The sequence below is a fragment of the Lissotriton vulgaris genome, chromosome 2_1 (genome assembly GCF_964263255.1).
Source record: "Lissotriton vulgaris chromosome 2_1, aLisVul1.2, whole genome shotgun sequence".
NCBI lineage: Eukaryota > Metazoa > Chordata > Amphibia > Caudata > Salamandridae > Lissotriton > Lissotriton vulgaris.
The window spans coordinates 1,000,461,601-1,000,488,862 of record NC_141687.1 but is presented as its reverse complement, the minus strand read 5'-3'; the positions used below and the strand labels follow the sequence as shown (position 1 = coordinate 1,000,488,862).

The 27,262-nt window shown below is 44.8% G+C and overlaps 1 protein-coding gene across 1 annotated transcript in view; it reads right to left on the bottom strand.

The window, feature by feature from the left end:
• LOC147731529 (sodium channel protein type 2 subunit alpha-like) overlaps positions 1–27,262 on the bottom strand; it is an 860,436-nt gene that overhangs the window by 807,744 nt on the left and 25,430 nt on the right. The window lies entirely within an intron of this gene.

Sequence of the window (27,262 nt, the reverse complement as noted above, 5' to 3'; positions counted from 1 at the left end):
CGTTACGCTAGATTCATAAAGCCGTGCAGGGTCACTCTAGGTGGCCTTGCGTGGCTTCATAAATCTTACTTTAGTGTTGCATTGCTCTTGTGCCTCCCCCTTGCGTGAAGGCACAACACAGTGGTAAATATGCCCCTGTGTGTTCAGACTGCAGTAGTACATCATTATCTAATTTTTAGCTTGAGCCCAAATTGCAGGTTTTGGAGACAACAGTCAGTAATGTAGCCTTTCTGTTAACAGTAACAGCGAGCGTTGCTTTTCTGGATGCAATTTGCATGTATGTTGTAAACACAACAATGTGGAAACCTTTTCATATAAGTAGGTTTAATAATTATTTATTAAATGGTGGGTTTATCACATAATAATTTCAGAAAAAAGAGAACGCACCCTGCCTTAAATGCACTCAGCATGCCTAATCGGCATAATACCACCTCCTGGAGGTTCTTCCAAAATAAGTCAGACTAATGGGCTAAATCAAGCAAGAGCAGTTGCCGCCTACTCAAGAGATTAAGTATTCAGAAAAGCGAGTTGCCTCCAAATTGTCTACAGCACATAATGCAATCAAATAAAAGGCATCCATGGCACTAAATGACACTGTGTGTGCACGGAGCAACACCTTAATAATTACACAAGGCTTCTAAGGCTGATTGCTAATGTCTAGCTGTTTGGTTAATTTTTATGGCCGCACTTGCTGCAAGCACCTGCAAGTAGTAGTAAAGGCATAATGGGATATTATCAAGGGGGTTTATCTCCGCTTTTTTGGCTTTAAAAGCCAAGAAAGCGGAGATAAAATGATCTCCCTATTACCTAGCTGTCGCTAACACCAGTTAACGACAGCTAGTAGGAGATAACGATCATCCTGGTCCCCACTTTGCATGTCAGTGATATTTATCACTAATGACATGCAAAGTGGGCGTGCCAAGATGTTAGCGACTGGAAACAGTCGCTAACATCGCTATCTCCTATTACCAATTTATGGAGATATTCGCGCTAAGTGCGAATATCTCCAAAAGATAACACCTGCTCTGAGCAGTTCTTAGCCATGTTATCCAATGGGAGGTGGATAACAAGGCTAAGACCATTAGCTCAGTAATGCATATATTTTGCTGACTTTTCAGCGATATTCATGCATTGCGGCCGATTTTTATCGCATTTGCGATAAACCTTGGTAATACCTGCGATAAAAGCTCAGCGGTAAATTTCTGTCTCTAACCAAGCAATAGCGATAATTATCGCTATTGCTTGGTAATATGCCCCATAGTTTTTAAAAAATCTTTTTTATTTTAACTATTGAATTGAAAGTTATAACTTGTTAATTCCTTTAAACACTTCTTCCACAATCGCTGTATGATCGCATCCTTATCTGCACAGTACTTACAGGCCAGACTATGGACCAGACTAGGTTTGTAATTATGAAACGACTCGTGACAAAAAATGCAATAACGTGGCCACATTTTATAAAACTGGAACAGATAAACTGAAATAAGAAAACATTTTTAAAAATGCAATTGGATGCCCAAACATTGTGAAATAAAGAAAAATATCTGAAAAGGAAATGAAGAAAAGCATGATCAGATACGAATCCGATTTTAACAAAACCTCATGGTCGGGTAGATGACCAGTTACCATCCTGAATCTGAACAGACATTCGTCGAGGGGATGAAGATAATCTCAGTACCACAGTACTACTGGTGTTTCCAATACTTCAATATTAAAGATACTCAGTTAGACGGCAGTTCGCAATGAATCCTCTAACAGACAATCATCTGGAGTACCTACAGACGAGGGAGTTCTAATCTACAATTGTGGTGCACTTCAGATCAATAAACAATGTCTATCACATTCTAGCTTAAGCAAAAGAGTTACGGGTGGTCCGGAGTCCTCCTTAGCTTTGATCCTGATTATCTCGCCGAATTATCATGGCATCCCATGATGTGAGTCACGCATGCCTCCCCCAGCACGCCTCGCATCATTCAAAACATCACTCTCTGCCCACTTGAGCAACTCGTGAGGCCATACAATCAGTCTGGGACCCTGTGCAGACTTCTATGTCTTTGCAATCTGTCGCTTGGCCAGTATCCATGCTAGTTCTTCTAATTTGTCATCAAATTTAGAAGTCGTGGTTCTGTTCTACAGCCCAAAAACCATTTGTCTCCAGTGAATGGAGATCCTCTATCCCTGTCATCTTCCAGACCCAAGTATGAACTGTTTCCGAATAACAGGGTCACTCAGGGCAGGACCAAACATATGTGTCTCCTCTGCATCAGGCAACTGACAGTGGAGGCAAATATCAGGTGGACCGGGGTACATTTTATGTTAGCACATAAGTGTGTAGGGCGCTCTATGCAATATTCTAAATTGAATTTGCTGAAAATGGGCATTGCAGGGCACCTTGGTTGGAGACTCCAGCAACTGCACCTTTTGCTAGATGTTAGTAGCCTGCTGCCAAAATATAGTCCTCACCTTTCCAACAGGAGATCTACGGGCACTCTAGATTGCTGCACCAAACTGCAATAAATGATCATCAGAGCCCTCCTGATTATGGCATGTACACGTTCACACTGTAACATATCATGAGTGGGTGGTTCCCTTTTCGCTGTTTCCAGGCTGCCTTGATCCTCTGGGCCAGTGCCCCATATATAAGGAATTGCCCCCTTGGAGGCACATTCTTTGACACAAGTAGTTGAAAGCAACCAAAAGCTTGTTCTTAAACAGGTCTTCCAGCATCAAAACTTCAGCATGAAACCAGCACTCTATACATGCCCCTATTCCTACTCCTTCAGAGCGCGGGCATGTCCTTATTAAGCCTGGGTGGAGTTTGCGGAGTTCCACGTAGCGGAACTCCACAAAGTGGAAAAAAACTCAAGCAGCAGAGTTTCTTTAGACAAATGCTGTTTGCAGTGCTTTTCAGTGCAAGGTGCTTGTACGCACTGTGCAATCATCGCAAATGCCACCGTGCACAGCACAAGCAGGTGCTGCTTCCTTTCTGCCACTCGAGTAGATTTTTACTCGAGCGGTAGCTTTCTTAATGTGAACAGACAGTTAAGATCATACGCGACCACTCGCACTGAGAAATCTGACCACTCCTATATAGAGAAATCTCTCCAGGAGGGTGATTTTCGGCGATTGCCAACTTGGTGACAACAATCACAAATGAAGAAAAATCTCGCCGGGAGGTGGATTTACGTCGCTCGCCAACTTGATGTTGATGAACGCGAGCGAGGGAAAAAACTCTGCTCCGCTATGCGAAGCAGAGTTTTTCGGACCTCCTTGCGGAGTGCGGAGTTTTCCGCACTCCGCAAGGAGGTCCGAAAAACTCTGCAAGTGGAGCGGAATTCACTGCCCAGACTTAGTCCATATGGGCAACTTCAGAGCTTAACAGGGAGACAGCTGTACGGACCCAGCATCTTTGCCAACAGTAAGAGGCCACCTCGAACAATCTATACCAGTCCAGATGCGTGCTTATGGCTAGAAAGGCAATGTGTACCAGATAGACTCAGCTTTCTTGCTCTCCAATATATTCTGTCATGACTACATCACTTGACCTGGCTGCCACTCACTGCATCAGAGCTGTGAGTTAGTAAGGATCATAATCTGGAGCAGATGATTCCTCTTTCGGCACTGGCTGCAGCAATTTATGTAAGTCAATTCTACTGGAGTTTCCACCCCCTATCAATTCTAATAGCTATCTGTGAATATCCCAGAAGACCCTGTCAGCTACCACCAGTGGAGCGTTAGTGAAGAAAGGAGGGTGTCCAGGTAACAATATCATTTTGGAGAGTACCTTTCTGCCCAGCGCAGATAAGGGTCGTTAATTCCAAAATTCCACTGACTCTTTTGTAGCTCTGAGCACCTTCCCGAGGTCCCTCTCTTCTATTTATTTATTTTGTTTACATGAACCACTTAAACCACCAGATAACGAAGTGACTTACCTCTGCATACAGCATCTAAGTGGAAAACACAGGAATTTCGTATGTTGACTGCATATCGGATCTAAGTGAAAAACACAGGACTTTCCCATGTTGACTTAAAGTCCAGAGTAAGAGCCAAAGATCTTTAGATGATCCAAAATAGGTCTGTTATCCGGTCTCACAAATATATGAATACGCCATCCGTGTATAAGGACAGTACATGTGTGTGCCCCTGCACCATGCCCCGTCTATCCCAGTGAGATTTGTACTTTCAAAGAGTGGCTACCATTGGCTCCATAGCCAGATTAAATAGCAACGGAGAAGAGGGACAACCCTGATGCATAGCGACGCCTCCGAAACTACCCTGCTTCTCTTCACCCTCACCATGGGGTTCGCATATACCAATTGTACACATCATGTGAACTCGGCGCCAAAACCCAGCTCCTTCAACACTGTTTGGAGAAAGTCACAATGTAGAGTATTGAAGGCCTTTATCATGTCCATTGCCGCCATTCTTTGGGTTACTGGCCTAGCAAGGGGTTTTGTAGCAAATTAAAAGGTTTGCGGACACTAGGGGCAGTGTTCCTGCCCAGAATAAAACCTGACTGATAAAGTTGTATCATGTTGACCAATATAGGACAAAGTTTATTTGCCAGACGTTTTTCGAGGATCCTATAGTCTAGGTTTAACATGAACAGGTGATGAAATGAACCCACCTTCAAAGGCTCCCTCCCTGGTTTCAGTAGGGTTATAATGATCACTTCATGTAGAGATGGGGGTGTGCATCCAACTTTCAGACCTGCGTATACATCATTAATACCCACAGGGCAAGTTCAGTCACATAAGGAGCAAAATGTTCTTGGGGTAAACCATCTCAGCTCAGAGATTTCCCGGCATCCAGCCCGCAGATGGCAACATTCACCTCGTCTATTGTAATGGATAAGTCCAGGGCACAAGATGCCTCAGTTGGGAATGGTTTCAGGCAGGCTTTCCGCACATACTCACACTGCCCTTCAATGTCATACACCCCAGTATTGTTATACAGGATTGAGTAATATTGGGCCAATTCCTTATGGATGTCTGCCTGCGTCGTAGCAGTGCTGCCATTTGCCCTATTTATGGCAGACATGGAGCCATATCCAGTGATTGGTTTTATCAGTCTAGCCTGGAGCCGTTTAGCTTTGTCTCCATGGCATGCCTACAGGCAAGGTATGTCCTATAATTTTGAGAACTCAACCTACTCATGGCTTCTTTGTTTTTCAACCTGGTTTGCACCAAGAATGGCGTAACCGCAGGGTCCACCACTGCAGCCGATTCCAATAGTTTTGAGGCATTTCCTAACTTTCCAGTGTGTTGTTCCAAATCTCTGCATACAACTTACAATATTACCATGCATGCCTTTCTTATCATTATCTTAAATCCCTCCAATTAAACCAGTGCCTTCCCAGCTGTGCTGCTAATTCCATTAAATGAATGCCTCCCTGTGGTACGGAGAGACACACTGTATGGGGTATCAAGCAGTGCGCCGGCTGAAGGCACCACAATGAAATCCTACAGATGTATATACCCCAGCATAGTGTCAATCCCAACGGTGAATGATCTGATATGGTCCTGCTGAGGAATTTAATTTGCACAATTTCATAATGCCGAAGAATTGAGCATAAAAATAAGTCAATCATAATATGCAAGGTATGCAGCACTGAGAAAAATCGTGTTCCCTGTGCTGCATGATGCGCCAAACATCAGCACCACCACCCCCAGCCATTGGGCCAGTTAGTAAATTGGATGGCCAACCTCATAGGTTGGGTGCCAGGTAATGCAAACAGTGACCTGTCCAAGGCCGCAGAAGGGTCACAATTGAAATCCCCACAAAGTGTGAGCATTGAGTCAGACCCGCAAGGAACCTACCCATTGATAAGGATATCCATCAGTGCAGAATTTGAAACATATGCATCAAGCAGTCATCAGTAACATCAATAGACTTGATCACCTGGATGGATACACATATGAAAGATCCTCTTGCAAAGGTATCATGCAATGGGCCCCTCCATCTATGACTTAATTTCCCCAGCTCAATCCCCTTTAATCTGTGTCCCTTGGAAAAAGGCCACATCAATGTCTGTACGTTTTATGGAAGTGTGTATTTCCTGGCATGTCACCTGGTTGCCCTGTTCTCCTTCATTCCATGTCAAACAATTATATTTCTGATTCCCTATCATTGATACAGTCAAAGGGTCTGATAGCTGTGGCGCTCCAAACCCCACCACCCAGTTTCATTCAGGTTGACGAGAACTACCAACATTCCACTTTCCAACAAAGGAAAATATTTCACAATTCTAGGAAATTGCCTCATTGTGGGTGAAATTATGATGCTTAAACAAACATTTAATGTCAAGAACTACCCCATCTTTTTCTCACCCAGGACCCAGTAAGAACTCACTGCCATTCATTAAAACCAGATATATGCTGTCAATCCGCTTGTGAGAGAAACACAACTACTGTTCAAGAGGGAATGTGGCATGCCAGCAAACACAATCATCCTTGCTGCAGTCACCAGAAAATTATATTTAATAACAATTGCTTATAACTGGAGGGAATGTCACCAACTCCTCCATACAATTTGCTTCAAAGAGTGATCAGTTGAATGGCTCTGTTCTGAAGCAACTGATACTAAGCAAAGTAAAGCAACCGGTAAGAAGCACCACTAAGTGACAATATCTTCATCAGTCATCGGTGTCACATGTGAGAGTGCCTGTTTACCGGAACCCTCTTCCGCCTCCACTTCCTTGTCCAACATCAATTGCTCAGAGTCGGAGGAAGTGTTGCCAGATCCAGATGTCAAGCTCCTTCTATCTCATTGATTTATGGAGGTCAGAGCATCTTGTTGCAGCACCATAATTTGTTCTGCAGTTCTCTCAGTGGACGTCATGCCTCGATAGCCAAGATGCTTCCTTGTATTGCAAGTTTGCTAAGCTGGTCGATACAGACATGGCACCATTCTGCTAGCATGATCTTCAAGGTTGGTGGAAATATCAGATTATATTTCACCTCAAGTTGTCGCAGACACCTTTTAACCTCCAGAAACGATCAGCGTTTGGATTGAAAAGCAAAAGTGTAATCTGGAAAAATGAGCATTTTATGATTGTCAATTGACAACTTGACAAGCTTCCTGACTAGTGCAGAGTTACATCCCTGCCTCTGTAGTTGAGAAGGTGAGCCACTATGGGGCGCAGAGGAGCTTTGGTCGGAGACTTCACCGCTGGCACCCTGTGCATCCCTTCTAGCATGTAGTGTGGTCAGCGCCCCTCTGTTACCACAGAGTTTAGCCACCGTTGTTCCAAGAATCTGCTCAAGTCACAGCCCTCTGATCCATCAGGGATCCCAACACTCCTTACATTATTACATAGTGGCCTTCTTTCAACATCTTGGGCTCTGGCTCCCAAGACTTGCAAGTGACTGTGAACATCCAACATTTTCTGTCTAAGTTGCTTAACTTCAGGATGGATGCTCTCTAGTGATCATTCAATGTTGTTGACCCTTTCTTCTTTTTTCTTCTGATCTGCTGTCAGCAACATTAGGTCTATGGATCTAGTGTGAATTTTTTGTTCAAGACCTTCCAGTGATTCTTTGATTGCACCTATTATGTAGTCCAGTTTAGTCTGCCAAACAGTGGTTCAGCAAGCAAAAGAGTAGTTGTCTCGGAACCCTGGTGACTACGTTCTGCCCTTGTGCACGTGTGAGTCATCTGCCGAGCAGCTCGGTGCACTCTTAGCAGCTTGTATAGTTCATAAAGCTGTGTACTTGTCTCGGCAGTTCTGAGATGATGTAGGCCCCCAAGCACCAGCAGAAGCTCTCATCAAGCGAGGGATGCAACCTTGGGTCAACCAGCTAGAGGCATAGCCCTGCAATGAGCACTCACACGGTGCCATATCGTTGCGGCCCTCCACACAGATACACTCAGCTCAGCTCAACATCAGGAGACCCAGTCCATATAGGTGCATACCATTCAGCATAACCTATTATGTTGGGGGCTCACAATGGTCTTAGCAGTTGCATTTCACTGTAAATTTCTGCTCCTAATAAAATAACCAGTGTCCACAAGCAACTTGCCTGTGCCTCACAGTAGCACTGTGGGGCCCTCCAAACCAGCTACGGCAGACATGTCCCGCCTGCATTCTGCTGCCTCAGAGAATGGCCTCAATGTACAGCTGCTACTCTTCAAGGACCGGAAGCCTTTGAGTACAGTTCCATTCGCTCCCATCTGGTGCCCCTCAGGCCCCTTCCACCTCCACCCCTATATTGAGAGTCGAGCACTGCCATTAGTGATTACATTAGAGTGCAGACATCATCGTCCCTCATGGCCTGCACCTCCTAAGCGGCACAGAACTCTGCCTTCCCTGAGCCATCTCAGTCCGTTTGCATCCCGATTCTTAGTCCTCATCTCCAGTGGACTGGGGTGGGGAGTTTAGCCCTCTGGCTGGCTGTTGGATGTGTGCCAGATTACCATGCTTTTTAGTGGGTCGAACCGGAGCTCTTTTAGAATGTATACAGCTCCATTGGCTGCATTCCACGGCCCTCATTTCAATCGCATAGGTGAATGACATAAATTGCCAAGTACAGTATACAATCCGAGCATGGGGGAAATGATGTCTGCACTAAATGTGCAGTATTCATTATTGGGCTTTTGACGTTTTCTTAAAGCACCCAGTTGTTGACAGGCTCTGATCAATATGTAGTTCATAAACTTTTAAATTGGAAAAGATTGACTACACTAATACTAATTTAACTTACTGCAGTTGTCAGGTCTCAGGCTTGGGGTAAGAGTTGCAATGGGAAATAACAGACCAGAACAAAACTCCTCAGTAATAGACCTTGTGAGGTCTATTACTTTCACTACGCAATCACCTCATTCCAACATTTTATCCACATAGCTGCTAAGATCAACAGGGCAGAAGCACTAAGACCAAGAGAATAGACCTGTGGTGGCCAGCCCATTAGAGACTTTAGGGAAGGACCTTGGTTGGGAGTCAGTATGCTGCACTTCCTGGGCAAACTAGCCAGAGTCAGCATATTTGGAATTTCTACACTGCACCTTAGCCTGATAATGCTTCCTGATTTGCACTCAGAATTTCACTTCCACCCCCCCATTTATGTTAATTATTGCACAGTTTGGGTGACAGGCACTCTGCGTGTTTGGGAGGTGGGAGGTTTGTTACTCACCTAGCAGGGTAGCAGGGAGGGGGGAGTTGGGTAAAGTCTTTAGATTTATTATGTATGATTACATGTGCGCTGAAGACCAACACAGCCAGACAATACAGCAGGCTAAAGCAAGACCATCACTAGGGAGGATTACCAAGAAAGAATTTCGCAACCGGAAGTTGTGGGTGATCTAGCTAATATACAGGTGTGGACCTGGAACTTTAATGAACTAGGGAACAAGATCAAGCGCACATTGGTCCTCCAACACATTAAAAGGCACTCCCCGGATGTGGTACTAATACAGGAGTCCCATTTGAGGGGGAGCAAATTCAAGGCTCTAGATTGCTTTGGCTATAGATTAGTGGCCCACTCTGGATATTCGACCGGGGCGCTGGGAGTGGGAGACTTGGTTCGCAACATGTTGTCACTGGCACCTGCATAGATGATGCAGGTTGTTGTGCTACAGTAGCGGGTAAATGGGAGGGACGGACTATTATACTATGTTCGATTTATATACCCCTGGTGACGTCACAGCATTATCTTTCCGAAAGTTAGTTCATTCCTGATTAAACTGCCTCTAGGCAATCTTCTAGTGGGAGGGGACACAAATGCATTCATGAACCCGGAACTAGATCGGTCGGGCTCTCAAGTGGGCCAGAAGGGAGAGCGTGACCTGCCGGGCTCCCTGGCGGCCATGGGCCTAGTAGGTCTGTGGCGGGTGTACAATCCGCTTGCACGACAATATACATACTAGTCCGCGCAACATGGTTCCTTTTCTAGGCTAGACTACCTCTTCACACGGAATGATATGGTAAGAAAATTTACAAACCCAAGACATATGGCAAGGGGCATCTCCGATCACTCCCCGGTGGGTGTAACCATTAGGGGCCCACTCCTTAACAAGGCAGCATTCCGAGGATTGACCCTTGGCACTTGCGAGACCCAACACTCAAAGACAAAATCCGAGAGAGCTCGGAACTATACTTTCAGGAGAATGGGGGGACAGTAGATTCACAAATAACTTTATGGGAGGCCTACAAAGTGGTGTTTAGGGGGCAGATAAAGGCTTTAATTGGAGCCAAAAAGAATGAAGATACTTTACAAATCCGGTCATTAGAGCAGGAGGTATCTCAGATGGAGGTAGAGGTGACAGGGGACACGACTAGCGACCTGCATCACAGACTAGCACTGCATCAGCGTGATCTGCACCCCATGGCTGATAAGGAAGCGAGGGCATATGCCCTGGCAAACTTAGCATCATTTATATGATGCAGGCGGCAAAGCATCAAGACTCCTAGCGTGGTTGGAACAGCATGATAGGGAACGATCATGGGTAACTGCGGTGCGAGACAAAGAAGGGGTACGGAAAACGACGAGTACAGATATAACGGAAGCCTTTGCTATGCATTTTTGAGGGGGTTTATGCACCCGTCTGTACCAGATCCAAAAGCGACTGTGAGGAACTACTCACAAACTTCTCCCTACCCACACTAACAGACAAAGTGCATGAGAATCTGGAGGCTGACCTTACGGAAGATGAACTGGGGGGCACTGGGACTCCTTAACTCAGGGAAGGCAGAGGGTCCAAATGGACTCCCTGTTGAGATTTACAAATGTCAGGCTTCCATAATAATACCACCATTAAGCCACATACATCTGGAGGCACGAGAACAGGGGCAACTCCCGCCGAATCAGCAGGCGGCCATACACAAGGCTGGGAAACCACCGCACCAGTGTGCCTTGTATCGCCCAATCAATGTAGAAGCAAAAGTGCTAGCCAAGGCTTTAGCAAACAGGCTGGTGCCGGTCATCTCAGAGGTGATATATGCAGATCAATCGGGCTTTATGCCAAATAGAAGCACTCAGCACAATCTACGGAGGCTCTAGGGGGGTTCCATATGACGCATGACCCTGCCGCTCAGCAGATGGCATTGATGGCGTTGGAAGCATCGATGTTGTTCGATAGTATAGAATGGCCCTATTTGTTTATGGTAGTGCGTAAATTGGGCTTTGGCCCAAACTTCTGTAGCTGGGTGAGACTGCTGTACAGGAAACCTCCGGCCCAAGTATGAGTTATGGAGCATTGTCCAGATCTTTTCAGCTGCGAAGAGGCATTAGACAGGGTTGCCTTCTGTCCCCTTTGCTGTTTGCCCTTGCACTGGAACCGCTGGCGCATTGGATTTTGAGGGACCTGGTGATCTGGGCATAGAGGCACCGGGGGGCGAGGGTCTGGGAAGAGCGAATCTCGCTTTATGCGGATGCGATACTCTTGTACCTAGCAAGGCCATACCACGCTATGACCAGAGTCCTCCATATTTTTGAGTTGTTTGGGAGCTACTCAGGATATACTGTCAATTGGTCCAAATCAGTAGTCTTCCCGCTACAGGGCCCTCCGCCTAGGATACCGACACGGTGTGGGGCTCCAGTGGTGAAAGAGGGACTTAGGTACCTAGGCATATATTTTGTGAGAGATCTCGATATGTTCTTGAAGAAGAACCTCAAGCCCCAGATTGATTGGCTTGGTGGTGATTTATGTCATTGGCGTACTTTCCTATTGTCTCTTATGGACAGAGCTGTCCTTTTTAAAATGCTGGCTCGGCCAGACCTTTTGTACGTTCTCCAGAATACCGCCTGTCCAGTCCCCCTGGCAGGTTTTAAAAGAATAGCTCAGGAAGTTCGAACGCTTCTGTGTCAGGGTGGCTCTCCCAGAACAGCACTCCATAAACTACAAACAGGAGTGTATGATGGTGGCTTTGCGGTCCCAGATGTTAAACCTTACCACCGGACTTTGCAATTGCTGGTTATAAACGACTGGATTTACGCAGACGTGCACAAGCCAACCTATAGAGTAGACAGAGCCAGCATGCAGGGAGGAAATTGCGAATACCTCTTGTACTCCCGGAATGCACGTCCAAAATGGCCGACACACAAGGGGGTAGTTGTGGGGTGTTGGAGAGAGGCTAACAGATTCCTTGGCTGGGCAGATAAATTAACTAGTCGGACTCCACTGTAGGGCAGGGGACACATTAAAAGAAGTGGCCGCCTTAGCGGGCTTTAAAGGGTGGAAGTTAATACGAATCGAATACCTGGGAGACATGTGAAGGGGGGAGGCTCCTCTTGCCTTTGAGGATCAGCAGCAGGAACATAATTTAAACCAGACACAGAGCTGCCATTATCTAGGACTGATGCATGCCCTGTGGCAATATAGCCAATGTGGTACCCCCATTCCAGATCACTCCCCCGGGAGGATAGATTGTTTTTGGACCCCATCCCCAAAAAATCGGTATCCGGGGTATATCGTAAATTAATAAACAATGTGACAGACCCCCTAATGACCTTGCATGGGACATGGACTGATGACCTTGGGAACAAAGATGATGACGAATGGCAAGAGGCAATACAAAGCCCAAGGTAATTTGCAATCTGCACACGATTTAGACTGGTGCAACTCAAGATATTGCACCGTATCTACTATCCACGCACACACTTATATAAATGGGGTAAGCCACATACAGCGCTTTGCATCAGAGGTTGTCAATGTGAGGGGATTTTCTTTCACATTCTATGGGAATGCCAGGAGATTGCACGATTTTGGCAGAAGGTCACAGATGTAATGTGTAGGGTGTCGGGAGTGGCGGTCCCTATGGATGCCAAATGGCCCCTTTTGGTGATTCGAGGAGACCTTGACTGGCCCAGACACATGGGAATATGGTTGGCACTAGCAGCTAGGATTGCCAAAAGAAACATCGCAAGGAGGTGGGGATCACCTTCACCCCTGTCGTTGAGAGAGTGGGAAAGAGACCTTGACTGGTGCAAACCAGCCGAGGAAACAGTTTACCAAAGTTGGGGCTGTGTCAAAAAGTGGGAACCATGGCGTCAATATAGAGCAACATTGGGGGTAGAGTGATACGCGTCAGCCACGTCTTGCTAGAGGGTAGGACGGGAGTGTTGGATGAGGTTCCATGTCTCCTGTCAGTGGATGACGTCGGGGCTAACCACTGCTTTTAAAGCCACCAAAGGTATATTACCTCCTACCTCTATCTCATATAATTGTTGAATTGATGAAGCTAGCCCATGTTCGAATGTGTTTATTGTAATGCATGGTCATTTGCATGGTCATTTGAGCAAAGTTCATAAAAAAGATTTCCAAAAAAGAATTTCACTTCAGCATAGTCCGTCATTTAGCTATGCATTTCTACGACTGTGTTGCTCTCTTCCCTCTCTTCCCTCTCTGTCCCCTCCCATTCTAGCTCCCCATTTAGTCTCTGTCTCTGTGCTGTTTTACCTCTGCTTCCTTCTTTATAGATACTTCTGTCTCTGGGCTTTTTAATTGACTTCCTGGCAGGCATCTTGGTGCTATAAGTGATTTCCAATATCTACATACATATCTACATACAGTGTCCATTAAAGATGTAAAATAATGTATAATGAAAATTGATTTAAGTACATCATGCAATTGTGGATGCTTCTGAACATACTCTTACATCTTAATCATGCCATACATAACTATTTATTATGTACCATGTCTCCCATGGAATTCCATGGTTGATAAGAGTCCTCTATGTCACAAACTTAGGGTCTGAGTATGAGTTCTATGGTCCAGTAGACTGCTGAACAGGTGGTGGGGGTGCGGTGGTGGTCGGGACCACCACACCAGTGGTCCAACCACCGTATTACGACAATGGTGGCCGGACCGTTTTGGTAATGTCGCAACCACCATGGATCCACGATCCCTGGCATTGACACAGCAGTCCTGAGGCCGCAAAATGGTTGGTGGGGCTGCTGCGGCACCAGCAAGCACATTCCAAGTTTCCTCAATGCCACAGTTTTCATGGTGGTGAGCCAGCCATGGAAACAGTGACCCCATGAAAACTGGGATGTCAGGAACCAAAGGGTGACCTACAGGGCCTCCTGTTGCCTCAAGGTCAAGGGGTGCCTGCAGGGGGGAACATGTTAATCCCCCGTGTGCAGTCACCACCTTTACTTCATGGCATGGACTTTACTGTCCATGCCGTGCAGGAACGGGCTTTGGCGTTCCTATTGCAGCGCTTTTTTATTAGGCACTGCCTTGGAAATGCCAAAGGATCCGCCCGCCAGAGCACGAAATTATTCGTAATCTGGCCGGCAGTCAGCAGTTGAGTTTGGCAGTCCCGGAGCATGGCATTTGTGTGTGGGCCAACTCCAGGACCGCCAGACTCATAATCAGGCCCTTAGTATACCATGTTTTGTGCAAACTGCGTTTTGGCTACTTTACTTCAGAAACGTAATTTGTAACTGATGTTTTTGTGCATTCCTTGCTTCCCCAATCAAAATTCTGTGCCATGGTAGGTAGATTTGACTGCAATATATTAACATTTGTTGTAATCACCAATCACGGCTGCTCATGGCATTTTGATGAATCCTAGGTAATTAGCATGGGTGGGCATTTCCAGAGGTGAGTGGGAGAAATGGGCAAAGAAAATATACAGGAAATGAGATGTACATACACTCATCATGACAGATCTTCGTGGTGATTCACAAACATTTGTAAATGAATGTTACACCATTGTAAGCGTGTATAAGTTGTATCTAATCTATGCCAAGTGTGAGGAAATAATCCAAATGTTGTTTAAAAGACACATGGGTTTCGGAAAATAAGTCATACTAAGAAAATGTAGAAGAAAGAAGTACAATTACTGACATTTCTTATCTCTAGACATCCACATAGTACATTATAATACACATAATACAGTTATGTGAAATCTTACAAAGCTTTTCAGTAAAATTTCAAACATCACTCGCTTTCTTTTTTATTTTTCTTGCTATAGTCTCACGTTTCAGTAAGCATTCTATCTTAATCACTTGTGCAAACTGATATCAGCTGCTCTCAACAAATATGCCTGAATGTTAACAACCATGCCCTATCCTATTCCCAATATCACAAGGAATATCCTAGTCTGAAAACTGGAATTGGAGAAGTATCTATATCACATCTAACTGTAATATAGAACTGGAAGAAAGTCCCTTGAGCAATGAGCTGTGACAAAATACTAAACCCACAGTCATTACTATGTTGGAAATGTAACCTAAACATTACTGGGAAAGATTTTAAATGGAAATCTTTGATTAACAAGATTGTTGTAAAGTTCTACAGTGGGAGCAAATGTACACCCTTTTTAACTTTATCGTACATATTGATTACAAATACGTTTTCTAATTTTCAATCTGCATGTGCAAGTCAACTTGAGACAGGGTAGAGGTCCCCTGTGTTTTTTTTGTTGGTAACTCAATCGCTTTATTTAAAAATGTGGTAATACAGGTTTTGGACTGTAACAGACTATTGAGACCTAGCAAACCACCAATAAAAATAATATCCTAATAAACTATTGTTCAGGAAAACATTTCTTCCTTAACGAATTAAAAGAACTCCTGTTCAAATGTTTCACACCGTTTTAGACCCATAACTAGCTTAAGCCAGCAGAAAATAATCTTTAGATAATTCTGTACCTCTCCTTTGATGACTTTCAGAATACGATCTATACTGGACCTTTACTGGAGAGGTAGAAAGGGCCCTGGGACCCAGTCAACATGTTATGATCTTGTGAAAAAATATTGTCTTTCTGGGATGAAGATTTTATTACATGGACATCAAGAACAATTCTGCGTTTAATCTTCTCTTTCGGATGGCAACTCCTAGAACTCGCAAAACTTTCATTGTAACTTTCTGATTCGATACCTAACTGTTGCTAAAAAAAACACTAGGTTTGAAACCTGCCCCAATTGCATACTTCTTTAGGCATCAACTTGAAAAGGCAATACATTAATGCAAGAATACTTTGCAAACATGAAAGGCAGTGCAGTTGTTTTCATAAATGTAATGTTTAACTGGCTAAATTTCCCTTGAAACATGTCTTGCAGTTAAAACTTGCTTATACGCTTCCACAATATTCTCAAAGTCATATATTAACTTTAATTGACAATCGGTGGGCTCTTTTTTACTACATTTATAGGATCATGGGTCTTTTGTGGGGAATAACATCTAAAACTTCATTTAATGCAATAAAAGCTCTCTGTGCATTTTCTACTACTGTTCTCCCTTGAATTCAATTTTGGACTATACTGATTTTCTACATCGCAATATAACATTGGCTATAAAACTGATATCCATAAGAGCTCATTAACCCCTCCCATGCTCGTGACGGAACCGTTCCGTCACGAGCCTCGGGTGGGCTGTGCTGGTGACGGAACGGTTCCGTCACGGCCCGCTCGCCGCGCCTGTGTGGCGCGAATTCCGCGCCTGCGCGGCACGTTCTATTGAGCGGTTGGGGCCGTGACGGAACCGTTCGGTCACAAGCACAGCTCACCCGCGTGCCATGACTGAGCGGTTCCATCACGAGCAAGGGACCGCCGCGCGGCCCCCCACCCTCTTAGCACTGCGGCGGAATAGCCGCTGCAGTGAAGGGGTTAATAGTCTGCCCCATGCTTACTTTCTTTTGCAGGTTCATAGTACATGTAGTACTCTGCACAATACCTATAGTACTCCATAATGAGGATGTAGATGTTTAAAACGGTATAGTAGACAGAGGATGGTGAGCCAGAGACAGTACAATTCCTGGAGCAAGAGAATTAGAATAATGGAAACAAAGAAATGCCATCCCTATGGATATCCCACCTTGAGGCATCATCTTCATCATCATCAGTGTTGGATGTATTACCCCTGATGCAGAGGACCTTACATAGACTTTTGAAGTCATTAGTGTTGAATAATGATTAAATGAAAAGCAAGTCAAGTCTTTTGAAGACAATAGTGATGGAATTAAAAATAAAAAACTCCTTTATGCCTTCCTTGGTTAAACCGGTAGAGGTACAGCCTCTGGAGACTGATTTAACAATGTGACCTCAAATTTTCTCTCACATAGATCTATGTTGAAAAACAAAAAGAACTGATTGTCTATTTTATAATAGAGGATTCTCCTTTAGATATGCTAGAGAATGGAATGGCATAAAATGAAGGAAAGATTCTTCAAAAGTTATTAGATCAAAAAGAATACGTAAAAAAACTGTTGAATGGTTGGAAAAGTAAAGCATCAACACTTTTATTGTACCATAATGAAAATCTGGATTGGGATATAAATACTAACCCAAAAGAGGAAAATTACATTGAAAAATAAAGTCAAGGGAAATTTAGGAAAGCTACGGGGGCTCCATTCAAAAACTGATGAAATTTAATTTCAAAATCAGAGTCTGCACTGTAAAAAAAGGTGTAAGAATTATGGACCAAAATAAGCAGGAAACAATGGGTGCAGAAAATAATTTGTGAATCACATATCATTAGAACAGGGGAAAAACAAATTGAGAGCGACTCCACAATAGTGAAAAACATCGATTTAAGTCAAGTGGGTTTTACATCAGATAATATAAAAAAGAAATAACAAAGATCTTATTCCACTCACAATTAATAAAGGAAGTGATAATAAGTGAAGAAAAATATTGTAATATTAATGCAGTTAAGATAATTCCAAACAGTGAATTGTAGCGGCAGCAATCACAAACCTTCATGCTGTATCATGTAAAATTGACGTTAGATCAAATTAGTGAATTACAGAAAGGGGAAAAAGAAAACATGTCAAGATGACATATAGATATGGACAAGGAAAGGTTGAGAAAAAGGGTGTATGATAAAAATACTGAACAAAGAGAGCCACCAGTACAAATAAAGAATTACTAAGGATGCTTAAGCTATGAAGAAAGAGAAGAGAATTCATTTAGCGACATAGATCAAGAACATGCCCCCCTTACATCCTGAAAGTTATCAGTTGGAACACACATGGCTTGAAGATGTTAACAATTTAAGGAACATTTATAGAATCTTTCCAGAGAGCAAAGTGATATGTTCTCAAGAAACCTGGTTGTGCGGCGAAACCTTGACCAAATGAAAAGTAATGTAAAAGAAAATTCTCATGGTCGACCATCAGGAGGATTATTAACCCTAGTTTCAGCTAAAATAGGACAAGATGTAAAACAATTAAGAGCAAAATGTGACTGGGTGCAAATAACCAAAATTATCCTTTATCAAAACATTGCAAATATTATGCATCCTGTATAGGTACATGTGTATGCAAATATGGGTGAACGGCTGTATAATGTAGATCAATTAAACCTGTTTAGGGATTTGTAATGCGGCTACTGAGAGATTTTAGAACAAGAATCGATCCATATGAAAAAGACGATACCGAGAATGAGTTACTATCCACATATGAGATTCCAAATGCATTATTTCCTGATTGTACAACAACTTTGAAGATGGATCGCAATTGGTGAGATGTAATGAGAAATAGTGGGATGATATGTCTGAATGGTTATTTTTCAATACAATCCCCATCAGCACAAAGTTTTCTATAGTTTCACAGCAATGCCAATAGCCTTTTTTTTATTCCAGTGTGGTATTTCTTCTAATCATTGATTTCCCTGTTGGCCACTTGGTCCAACATAGGAGAGGACAAGATATTTATTACAAAGGTAGAATGCACAAGACAGATAACATCAAGGCTATAGGAGAGAGCGGCGGCAAGGTAAGTCAATATTCAAATAAAGTGGAGAGTAGAAGATTTAGAGCTGGAGTTTGTAGATATAATCACTTTGAAAGATACCTATTCTAATGGATATGCCATGCCCTTCTGTGAAGATTATGTGGTAGATAAAGATTTTCTAGAAAATGTCACCAAGTTAAAGCCATAAAAGAAGTTATTGAAGAATTTTCACTGTTAAATGCAGTAGGCGCTGATAATCTACCATCTATATTAATAAAGACAAATGTTTACTGCTGGGCAGGGTTTTTATAGCTCTATTTAAAGCTATAACCTTAATAAGATTGAGTCCAGAAAGCTGGAAGGCTCAATTATAGGACCAATATATAAAACATTTACTCCTCAAACACTAAGAGTTAGAGATTAATACGTTTAATAGACATACAGGTCAAAGTTTATGTGAAGTTCATTCTTCAGAGGCTGAAGGAATGGACCTAGAAAAAGGGTCTAATTCCAGTTGAGCAAGGTGGATTTAAGGAAGGCCACTCAACAATAGACCATTGGGTTTACACTACTTTCTCTACTTCAATACAAGTAGGTATGTTGTGGCCCTACAATTTCTGATACATGTGCCAACTACTGTATTCATGCTCATCTTTACAGCCTTGAGGAAGTCCCGGTGGTGAAGGAACGTGCGTTGGCTGTTTCCGTTCTACTTGACAAAGAACTGGAATTTTAAACACATCACAGAACCTCTCCTTTGTGAATGTTAATATATTGGCTATAGTGCTATTGTACATATTCTTTGATATTTATTAGCAAATATATCTTTGTAATTAATGACCAAATTTTGTTCTCTCACATGATTCCTGTGATAGAAGGTTTCTCCTCTCATTATGGTGTTTCCTTGTTCTGGAGACTCATAGATAAAATTGTACATATGAATGATTAGAGTGCCGGGGTTCCCGTTTTTTGTAACCATTGTTGGTGGAGGCTGGCAGTCAAACAAGATGCCGCCTGACTCGGAGGCACTGCTTAGCTGGAAGACTGTGGGGATCTAGCAACTGTGTACAGCACACCACAGCTGATAACTGGGCAGAGAGGGCCCTCAGAACAGCTGGTGCTTTGACTGGAGGCCTTCCTGTGTCCTCTCCTTGCTACTGGGTCCTAAAGTGAGCACCCGAAGAGCACAGTCGGCCTACGTAGGGAGAGGAAACATGGGGCCAGGGGGATAACCACGGTTGGACCGTGATGGACAGGAGCAACCTATGCTTGTGGGCCGGCTGGCCTGGAAGCACTACTTCGCCCAGAGTGGGCCTTGTGCACCGATATGGGCCTTGCTGTTTGATCAGGCAGGGTGCGCGGGGATGACTGCGCCGCCCACTGAACCCTTGCATTTGGAAAACTGTGTATGCTCTGGGCTGGACTATATGGTCACTCTGCCTCCTCTCTCTACCTGTGCAGAAGACCTGCCTCAAGCCATTGCCAGCCTCCAGCAGACTACTGGGAGAAACCATTTCAATATTGTCTGGACGACCAGGCCACATGAAAGGGAAGCTTCCTTCCACAGGGCCCGAAAAACTACCTAGTGCTCATTGCCTGTACCTCTACCCTGAGAAAGGACCACCCTGCCCCCATTCTCTGCTATCCTCCTCACCTCCTCCCCTGCAACCCCTCCTCAGATAACAGCCCTCTGGGGACCAGAAGGGCAGTTAGAGGGAACTCCCCAACACAGATACAGACTGATGCATTGAGGGGCACTGCTGAGAGAGCAGTGGAGTTTACCGGGCCTCCACTTCTTCTTGTACTCTCTTGCACTTCCTTGCTCACCCTCTAGGCAACAGCCCTGCACCGACACTCAAGGTCCTGTTCACTCTCCCAGAGAGGCCTCACAACCACCAACCCACCGCACAGAGTGCAATGGCCTCCGGGAAGCAGTCACAGCAGTTACTTTTAATGGTGGTTGTCTCCCAGACCAAAACCATTTTTGCCCCACCAAGTGTCCTTCCGAACCTATGAACTGATCCTTGAAGCAATAATGGCAGCTGGGCACAGACTGGAGGTCATGGACACAAAAATCTCAGACGTTGAGGTGGAAACGAAGTCCATCTGTGTGGGCATTGCCAGCTTCCACAACAAGGTGGAGGGGTTGGAGCAATGCCTGACAGTGGTGGAAACAAGGCTTGACCATATTATGGACAAAAACTCTGAAATCTGGCACCTGATCTTCATTGACCTTGAAGATAGGAGCCACATGGATAATGTCTGCTTCTTTGGCATCCCGAAGAAGGTAGAAGGTACTGAAATCTGCAGCAAACGAGAACTCCTTCCGAACCTACTGGAGATTCCCTTCACCCTCCACTAGAGATCCAGATGACCCACAGAATCTGACCGCACAGACCGATGGTGCAAGACAGGGTGATGTCCATCATAGTATTTTCTGCTATACCACAAGCAAGCACAACAAATAGTCACTGTGGCTCAGACCCATGGGATGTATGACTATGCTGGACACACAATGCACATCTCTGTGGGATTTTCTATGGAGAGAAATGAGATTAGGAAGGTCTTCTTGTGCAAAAGGGACAATAAATATGGTCTCTTTGAACCAGTGTGTACGTACAATGGATGGCAAATTTAAAGACTTTCAAGATCTGGAGGACCTGCAGTCTTTCCTAGAAGACCTACGGGACCAGAACATGGACATGACGCACGTCTCAAACATAGGTGCACGGGTCACGAATATGCCCACCCCTGGGACTGAGGGCCCAATCCATCGGAGGGCAGACATCAGGAGAAATCAACCCAATTTTAAACTAGAAAAGATAAAGCAATCAGAGCAGTGGTGGAATTAACACAAGATAGAGGCCGCACCAATTCCTGCTCACCGTTGAAGATCAGACCGGCAACAGACTGATGCACACATGGAGAATTGTTTCTTTGTATCTCGACTGCTAGCATATGAGTATCATCTGTCTGTACACAAAAAAATATCTGAAACATTCAGATCCAGAGAACCTAGCTAGCTACTGAGACATTACACTATTGGGTCTGTCTTAGGAAAAACAAAATAGGGCAGGGAAAGAATTTTTTTTTCTTTTAGTCCCCTCACTCACCGGAGTTTCCTCACGGTGGCATGCTTCATCATAGGGGCTTCCCAACCCGCTGCGGGTTGAGGCGTGCTACAACTAACGATATTGCGTAGGAGCACTTTTTTGTGATGGATATACATACTATTTTTCTGCAAATCAATGGCATATTTTTTCTTTTTTTCAGAGTCGCAAGGGAAGCCGAGTAGGTTTTCCGCAACAACAGAGCCTCGTAATAAGTGTTTACGGGGACAAATAACCTTCCCGCGATTGACCATGAGGCTCAGTTAAGCCTCTGAAAAAATATGCCATTGATTTGCAGAAAAATAGTATGTATATCCATATATTAACATAGGCATACTTTTCACGTTCTTTTTGGAGTGGTACTCACAGGGCGGGACCCTGTGTAGTCCTGAAGAAGAGCTGGGGGGTACAGCTCGAAACTAGTTGACTTTTTACTAGGGTACTGTGTTTCATAATAGAACCGGCTCACCTAGTAAACCACCCCATTTTTAATGTATCCGCTAGGCGTCTGAATAAAGTTAGTTTAGCTCCCTAGTAGGATATTTTTAACCCTTATCACTCCACTTCACTTTCCCCTTTTCACATTACTCGACACATAGTCCTCACAAAAAAGTGCTCCTACGCAATATCGTTAGTTGTAGCACGCCTCAACCCGCAGCGGGTTGGGAAGCCCAGATGATGAAGCATGTCACCGTGAGGAAACTCCGGTGAGTGAGGGGACTAAAAGAAAAAAAAAATCTTTCCCTGCCCTATTTTGTTTTTCCTAAGACAGACCCAATGGTGTAATGTCTCAGTAGCTAGCTAGGTTCTCTGGATCTGAATGTTTCAGATCTTTTTTTGTGTACTTAATGCTGTGGAGGGCGAACCTGGCCATTTTTTCCTCTACCTCCCCCCCTTTTTTGAATTTTATCATCTGTCTGTCTCATGTTTTACTGTTTGCTGCTTAATGTTCAATGATTGATGTTGTTCTCAATGTTGCCCACTCAGGGCATAACACACCATCCAGCTTGACTATTTTCATGTTGCGCCCTTCCGCACTCACACTACAACCGCAGGCTGCTGAGCTTCCTCTGTGGGCAGGCGAGTATTGTCTGACCGCTACGGACTTCTTGCTCAGGGACTCATTGCCCACAGGTCTCTGTGCTGCAGGAACCTAACCCCCAGAACAGGGTCAGTGATGGCTGCCACCTGGCATGGAGTCCACCATCCTCTCTTCTTGTGCTTCCTGGGACCACGCAGCAGCCTGTCAGGCAATTGATTTTGCCAGCCCCAACAATGGCTGCAACCAATACACTTTCCTTGCCCCCAGCTCACTGCCTACACTCAACACCCTTCTCCCTTGTCTGTGGGTGGACCACGGCCCCCTCATCTGGTGACAGTGGATGGTTGCTATAGATATCCATAGCAGTTGTCTACCGTAACTAGATGAGGGGTCCAGGAAATGTGGAGTAGCTATTTTACAATGCAAATCTCTCCTATTCACGGTGTTTAAGACATGAAGGGACACAGAGGGTCGCAATGCATTTATCAAGATGCTAATGTGTGACAGAAAGCTGTGTGTGGGTACAATATATGCACTAACTGGGCCAAAATGACCTTTCCTCTACAGCTTAATAGTCTATTACGGGAGATGGACGCTACTCACTTGCTCATAGGGGTGACGGTAATCTAGCATGGAACGCAGTACTAGATCACACTGGCTCATTGTATTTGGTCAACAATGTCCTCCTGGGTGACGTTACCACATGCCACATCCTTCTAGACACTTGGTAACTCCTCCACCACCCAGATAGAGAGTTCACTTACATCTCGCCGTTTCATGGCACCCAATCGAGATTAGATTATTTATTCGCCTCCCAGCCAATGGTCACTATGATGAGTGATACTCTCATACTCAAGGGCGCACTCTCGGATCACTCACAAATCCACTTTTGCTAGTGGGTTTTAAAGCGTGGTTCTGGAAAATGTGGGAGAAATATCATAATGAGAAGGGAAAGTTTTCCAATGTTTACTGCGTTTAGAGAAAGGTGTTTGTCATCGAGGTTAGGAGGGAAGCTGTTGAACTTGATAAACCTTTGGGAGACTGGCAGGATTCAGAGACAGACAAGTTTTGCAAGCCAGAAGAAAGAGAGTATCCTAAGCAGGAGGGAATGAATGTTTTTGATAGTGATGTGTTTTAGCGCAAGGGATATTTTTAATGTTGTCCTGAAAAAGAATACGTTGATAGTAATTGTTTTTTTAAACAGAAAACATAGTTTGAAAAAACGTACTGAACTGGTTTAGCATTTATTATAAATACTTATGTAATGTAAGTCACCATATTCACTGTTGATTGCTCTTTATTGATTGTAGTGACCCCTGAAGAAGTGCTGCCAAGCACGAAATGCATTGGGTTTTTTTAATGAATAAAACACTGCCTTGAAGGAAGTATGCCTCATTCGTGTTCTTTCAAGGAGGTCCGGATGGTCACGGAGGGAACACTAGAAATCTAGAAAATTGCAGTTTCACTCCGTGTGTGGAATTACAACTGAGTAGTGAGAAATTACGACAAGAATGAACTGATATAAAATTGGAATTAAAGGCAAATACATAAAGGAATATGTTCGTGACGAAGTCGCCCATGTGGGCAATATCCAGCAGTGCAATTGGTTGGGGCGAAATGCCGCCCCATTGTTATGGTATTAAAACTAATGTTACCACATACCTGGAGCACAACAAAGGGTTGGTGGCTTCATCACAAATGCTTTAGGCGGATGCCGCCATAACTAATAAACAGAAGGCAGAACAGTAGAATGCCTTAAAGAGGGCCATAGTGAACCTAACACTTCTATACATGGCCCTCCCCTCCATTACCACCCAGCATCGTTTGGAGAACATATATGTGGATCTCAGTACTCGTTTCACTTCTAAGAAAGAACATACACTACAAAAAGTCACCACAATGATGAGAGGGAGAAGCCAGGTAGACTGCTGGCAACGCAATCGGGGCAGAGGGAAGCAGGGAAGGCTATACTGACCATTAAAACTTATTCCAGCTGCATCATCGATTGACCACAGGAAATTGCAAACACATTTTCTAATTACTACAGGGACCTCTACACTTCTAAAGTGGTTAGGAACCCTATACAGCTCAACACCTTATTTGCCAAAATACACCTACCAGTCTGAAAGTGACAGGCAGGGAACTGATCCAGGGAGAAATTGGCAAGGAGAATATAGCACAGGCAATCTTCAGCCTTCCGTATCGCAAGGCCCCTAGGGAGGACAGCTTTGTGACTGACTCCTACAAATGGGCAAAGGTGCATGTGATTGATTCTCTATAAGAGTGGGGAACAAGTGGGGACTCTTGGCTCTCCCTCCAATAGGGTCCTCATCACGATCCTCCCCAAGAACCAAGAAGGACCCCCTCCTCTGTAGCAGTTAAGGCCTATTTCCTCAATGGGGGATATTAAGATTCTAGCAGCGATTCTGGCAGCCTGCCTAAAAGGAGTCATGCCCTCCCTGCTCCATCACACTCAAGTGGGGTTTGTCTCATGGCATTGGTCCTGCAACCGCCTAAGTAAATTGGCCCACATTCTGTGGCTGGCCAAAGATCTACCAGAGGAGGTCCTGGCCCTCTCATTCAGCACCAGGAAGGCATTTAAAATGGGGCTATCTTTTTGTGACACTCCACAAAATTGGCCTTTGGGGAAGATTTCATTACCAAGGTCCATTGGCTTTAGGATCCCCCCTCGGCACACGTCAATTGTGGAGGCCTTCTTTCTGACCCCTTTCGGGTCCGTAGTGGGACGTGATATGGATACCCATTGTCACCCTTACTTTTCCTCCTGGCTATGGAAACTCTGGCAGTTGTTCTGCACCACTCAAAACAGATAGTGGGACTTCCCACTATGGGAGGCCTGTCGACACTCTATGCGGACGATATTCTGACCACACTATCTACACTTACATCCTCTATTCCTGCACTCCTGGACATCATTTCTGCCTTCAAACTGCTCTCCGTACAAGATAAAATTCAGAAAGTGTGAGGCCATACTGCTCTCGTAGATGACAAGGAAGGCAGCCTTAGATGGCTACCCCCTTCAGGGGAAGTCCTCGTGCCTTAAGTACCTGGGACCCTACATCAACCAAGGATTAGATTGCATGTCGGAGGACAACTTAGAGCCGCTCTTGGAGAGAACAAGGCTTGATTAGGGTAAGTTGTCACAGCTCAGCCTCTCGCTATGGGGAAAGAGACAGGTTGTAAAAATGGTGACACTCCTGGGGTTTACCTAGGTGCTGGGAATGCTCCCACTGCTAATACCACTTAAGACACTGTGGCTCGTGAAACAAAGGAATTAAGACTTTCATCTGGGGTAAGTTGAAACCTCGCCTGGCCATAGGTAACCTCATAGCTCGCAGGGCTTGAAGTGGCCTAGAACTCCCTTAGTTGAACACACTATTGCACACTATTGCATGGCCCTGCATCTGGTACAGTTGCCTCTATGCAACCTCACATCCAAGACCCCCCCCTTCTGGGCAGCAATCGAGAACAATATAACAGGAAGCCCACCAATGCAGGCCATGATCAAAACATGGGCAAGAGTACACAAGATCATATCGGTTGACGCCAATCCTCATGATAAGGCACTGATATGGTGCAATTCCAGCATCCTCACTGGAGGGAAAATGCTCAATTGGGGTCTCTGGTGCGAGGCAGGGATTCTCTCCCTGGTCCACATAATAGCCCAAGAGACATTCAAGTCCTTCATGATATTCTGTGAGGCTTTCCAGCTACCTCTCCCAACAACAGTGGAGATATATCCAACTATATCACTGTCTCACACGGCGACTGTGGCATTACAGGCTGGTTCATTCTGTCCTTCCTGGTGCTCTCATTACTCAGCACCTGGGGGCGATTCAAGGGAGTGATGTTGGGCCTTTATAATCTCCTGATTATCATCTGTACCCTAAATCACGGGCGAGGAGACCGCAAGCTAGATGGCAGGATCAACTCCAGGTGGAATATGCAGTGGCGGCTGCCTCTGAACGGGGGTGGTGGATGGGGGGAGGGATGAAAAGATGAAAGAAAAAAAAATTACCTGCTTTGCCACCGCCTTCACCGCATGCCTCTCCTCCGTCTTCATGTCTTCTTCCCAGCTGCTGCCTGTAGCCTGCACCGGAAGCACCCAGGCTTCCAGACTCTGCCAGCCAATCGTAATGCTGCAGGAGCAGCGTTGTGATTGGTCTGAGCGGCCTGTTTTGCCACTAAGGCAGTGCCTGGGGAGGCTGGACATGTTCTCCATGGGTACAAATGGGGGTGGGGTCGCACACTACTCACACACCGGCGGTGTCGCCCCTAAGGACTCTGGCTGACGAGCCTGGGATCCCGCACCTACGTGCCTGAGTGGTACTATACCTGGCAGATGTTGGCAGCCATCGGCAAACCCCAGTACACGGCCTATCCCTGCTGATGAGAGGTAATACCCCGAAACACGTGTCCAGGGATGGCGAAGACAGCGAAGATAGCAGAAGATCGAAAGATGATGCATCG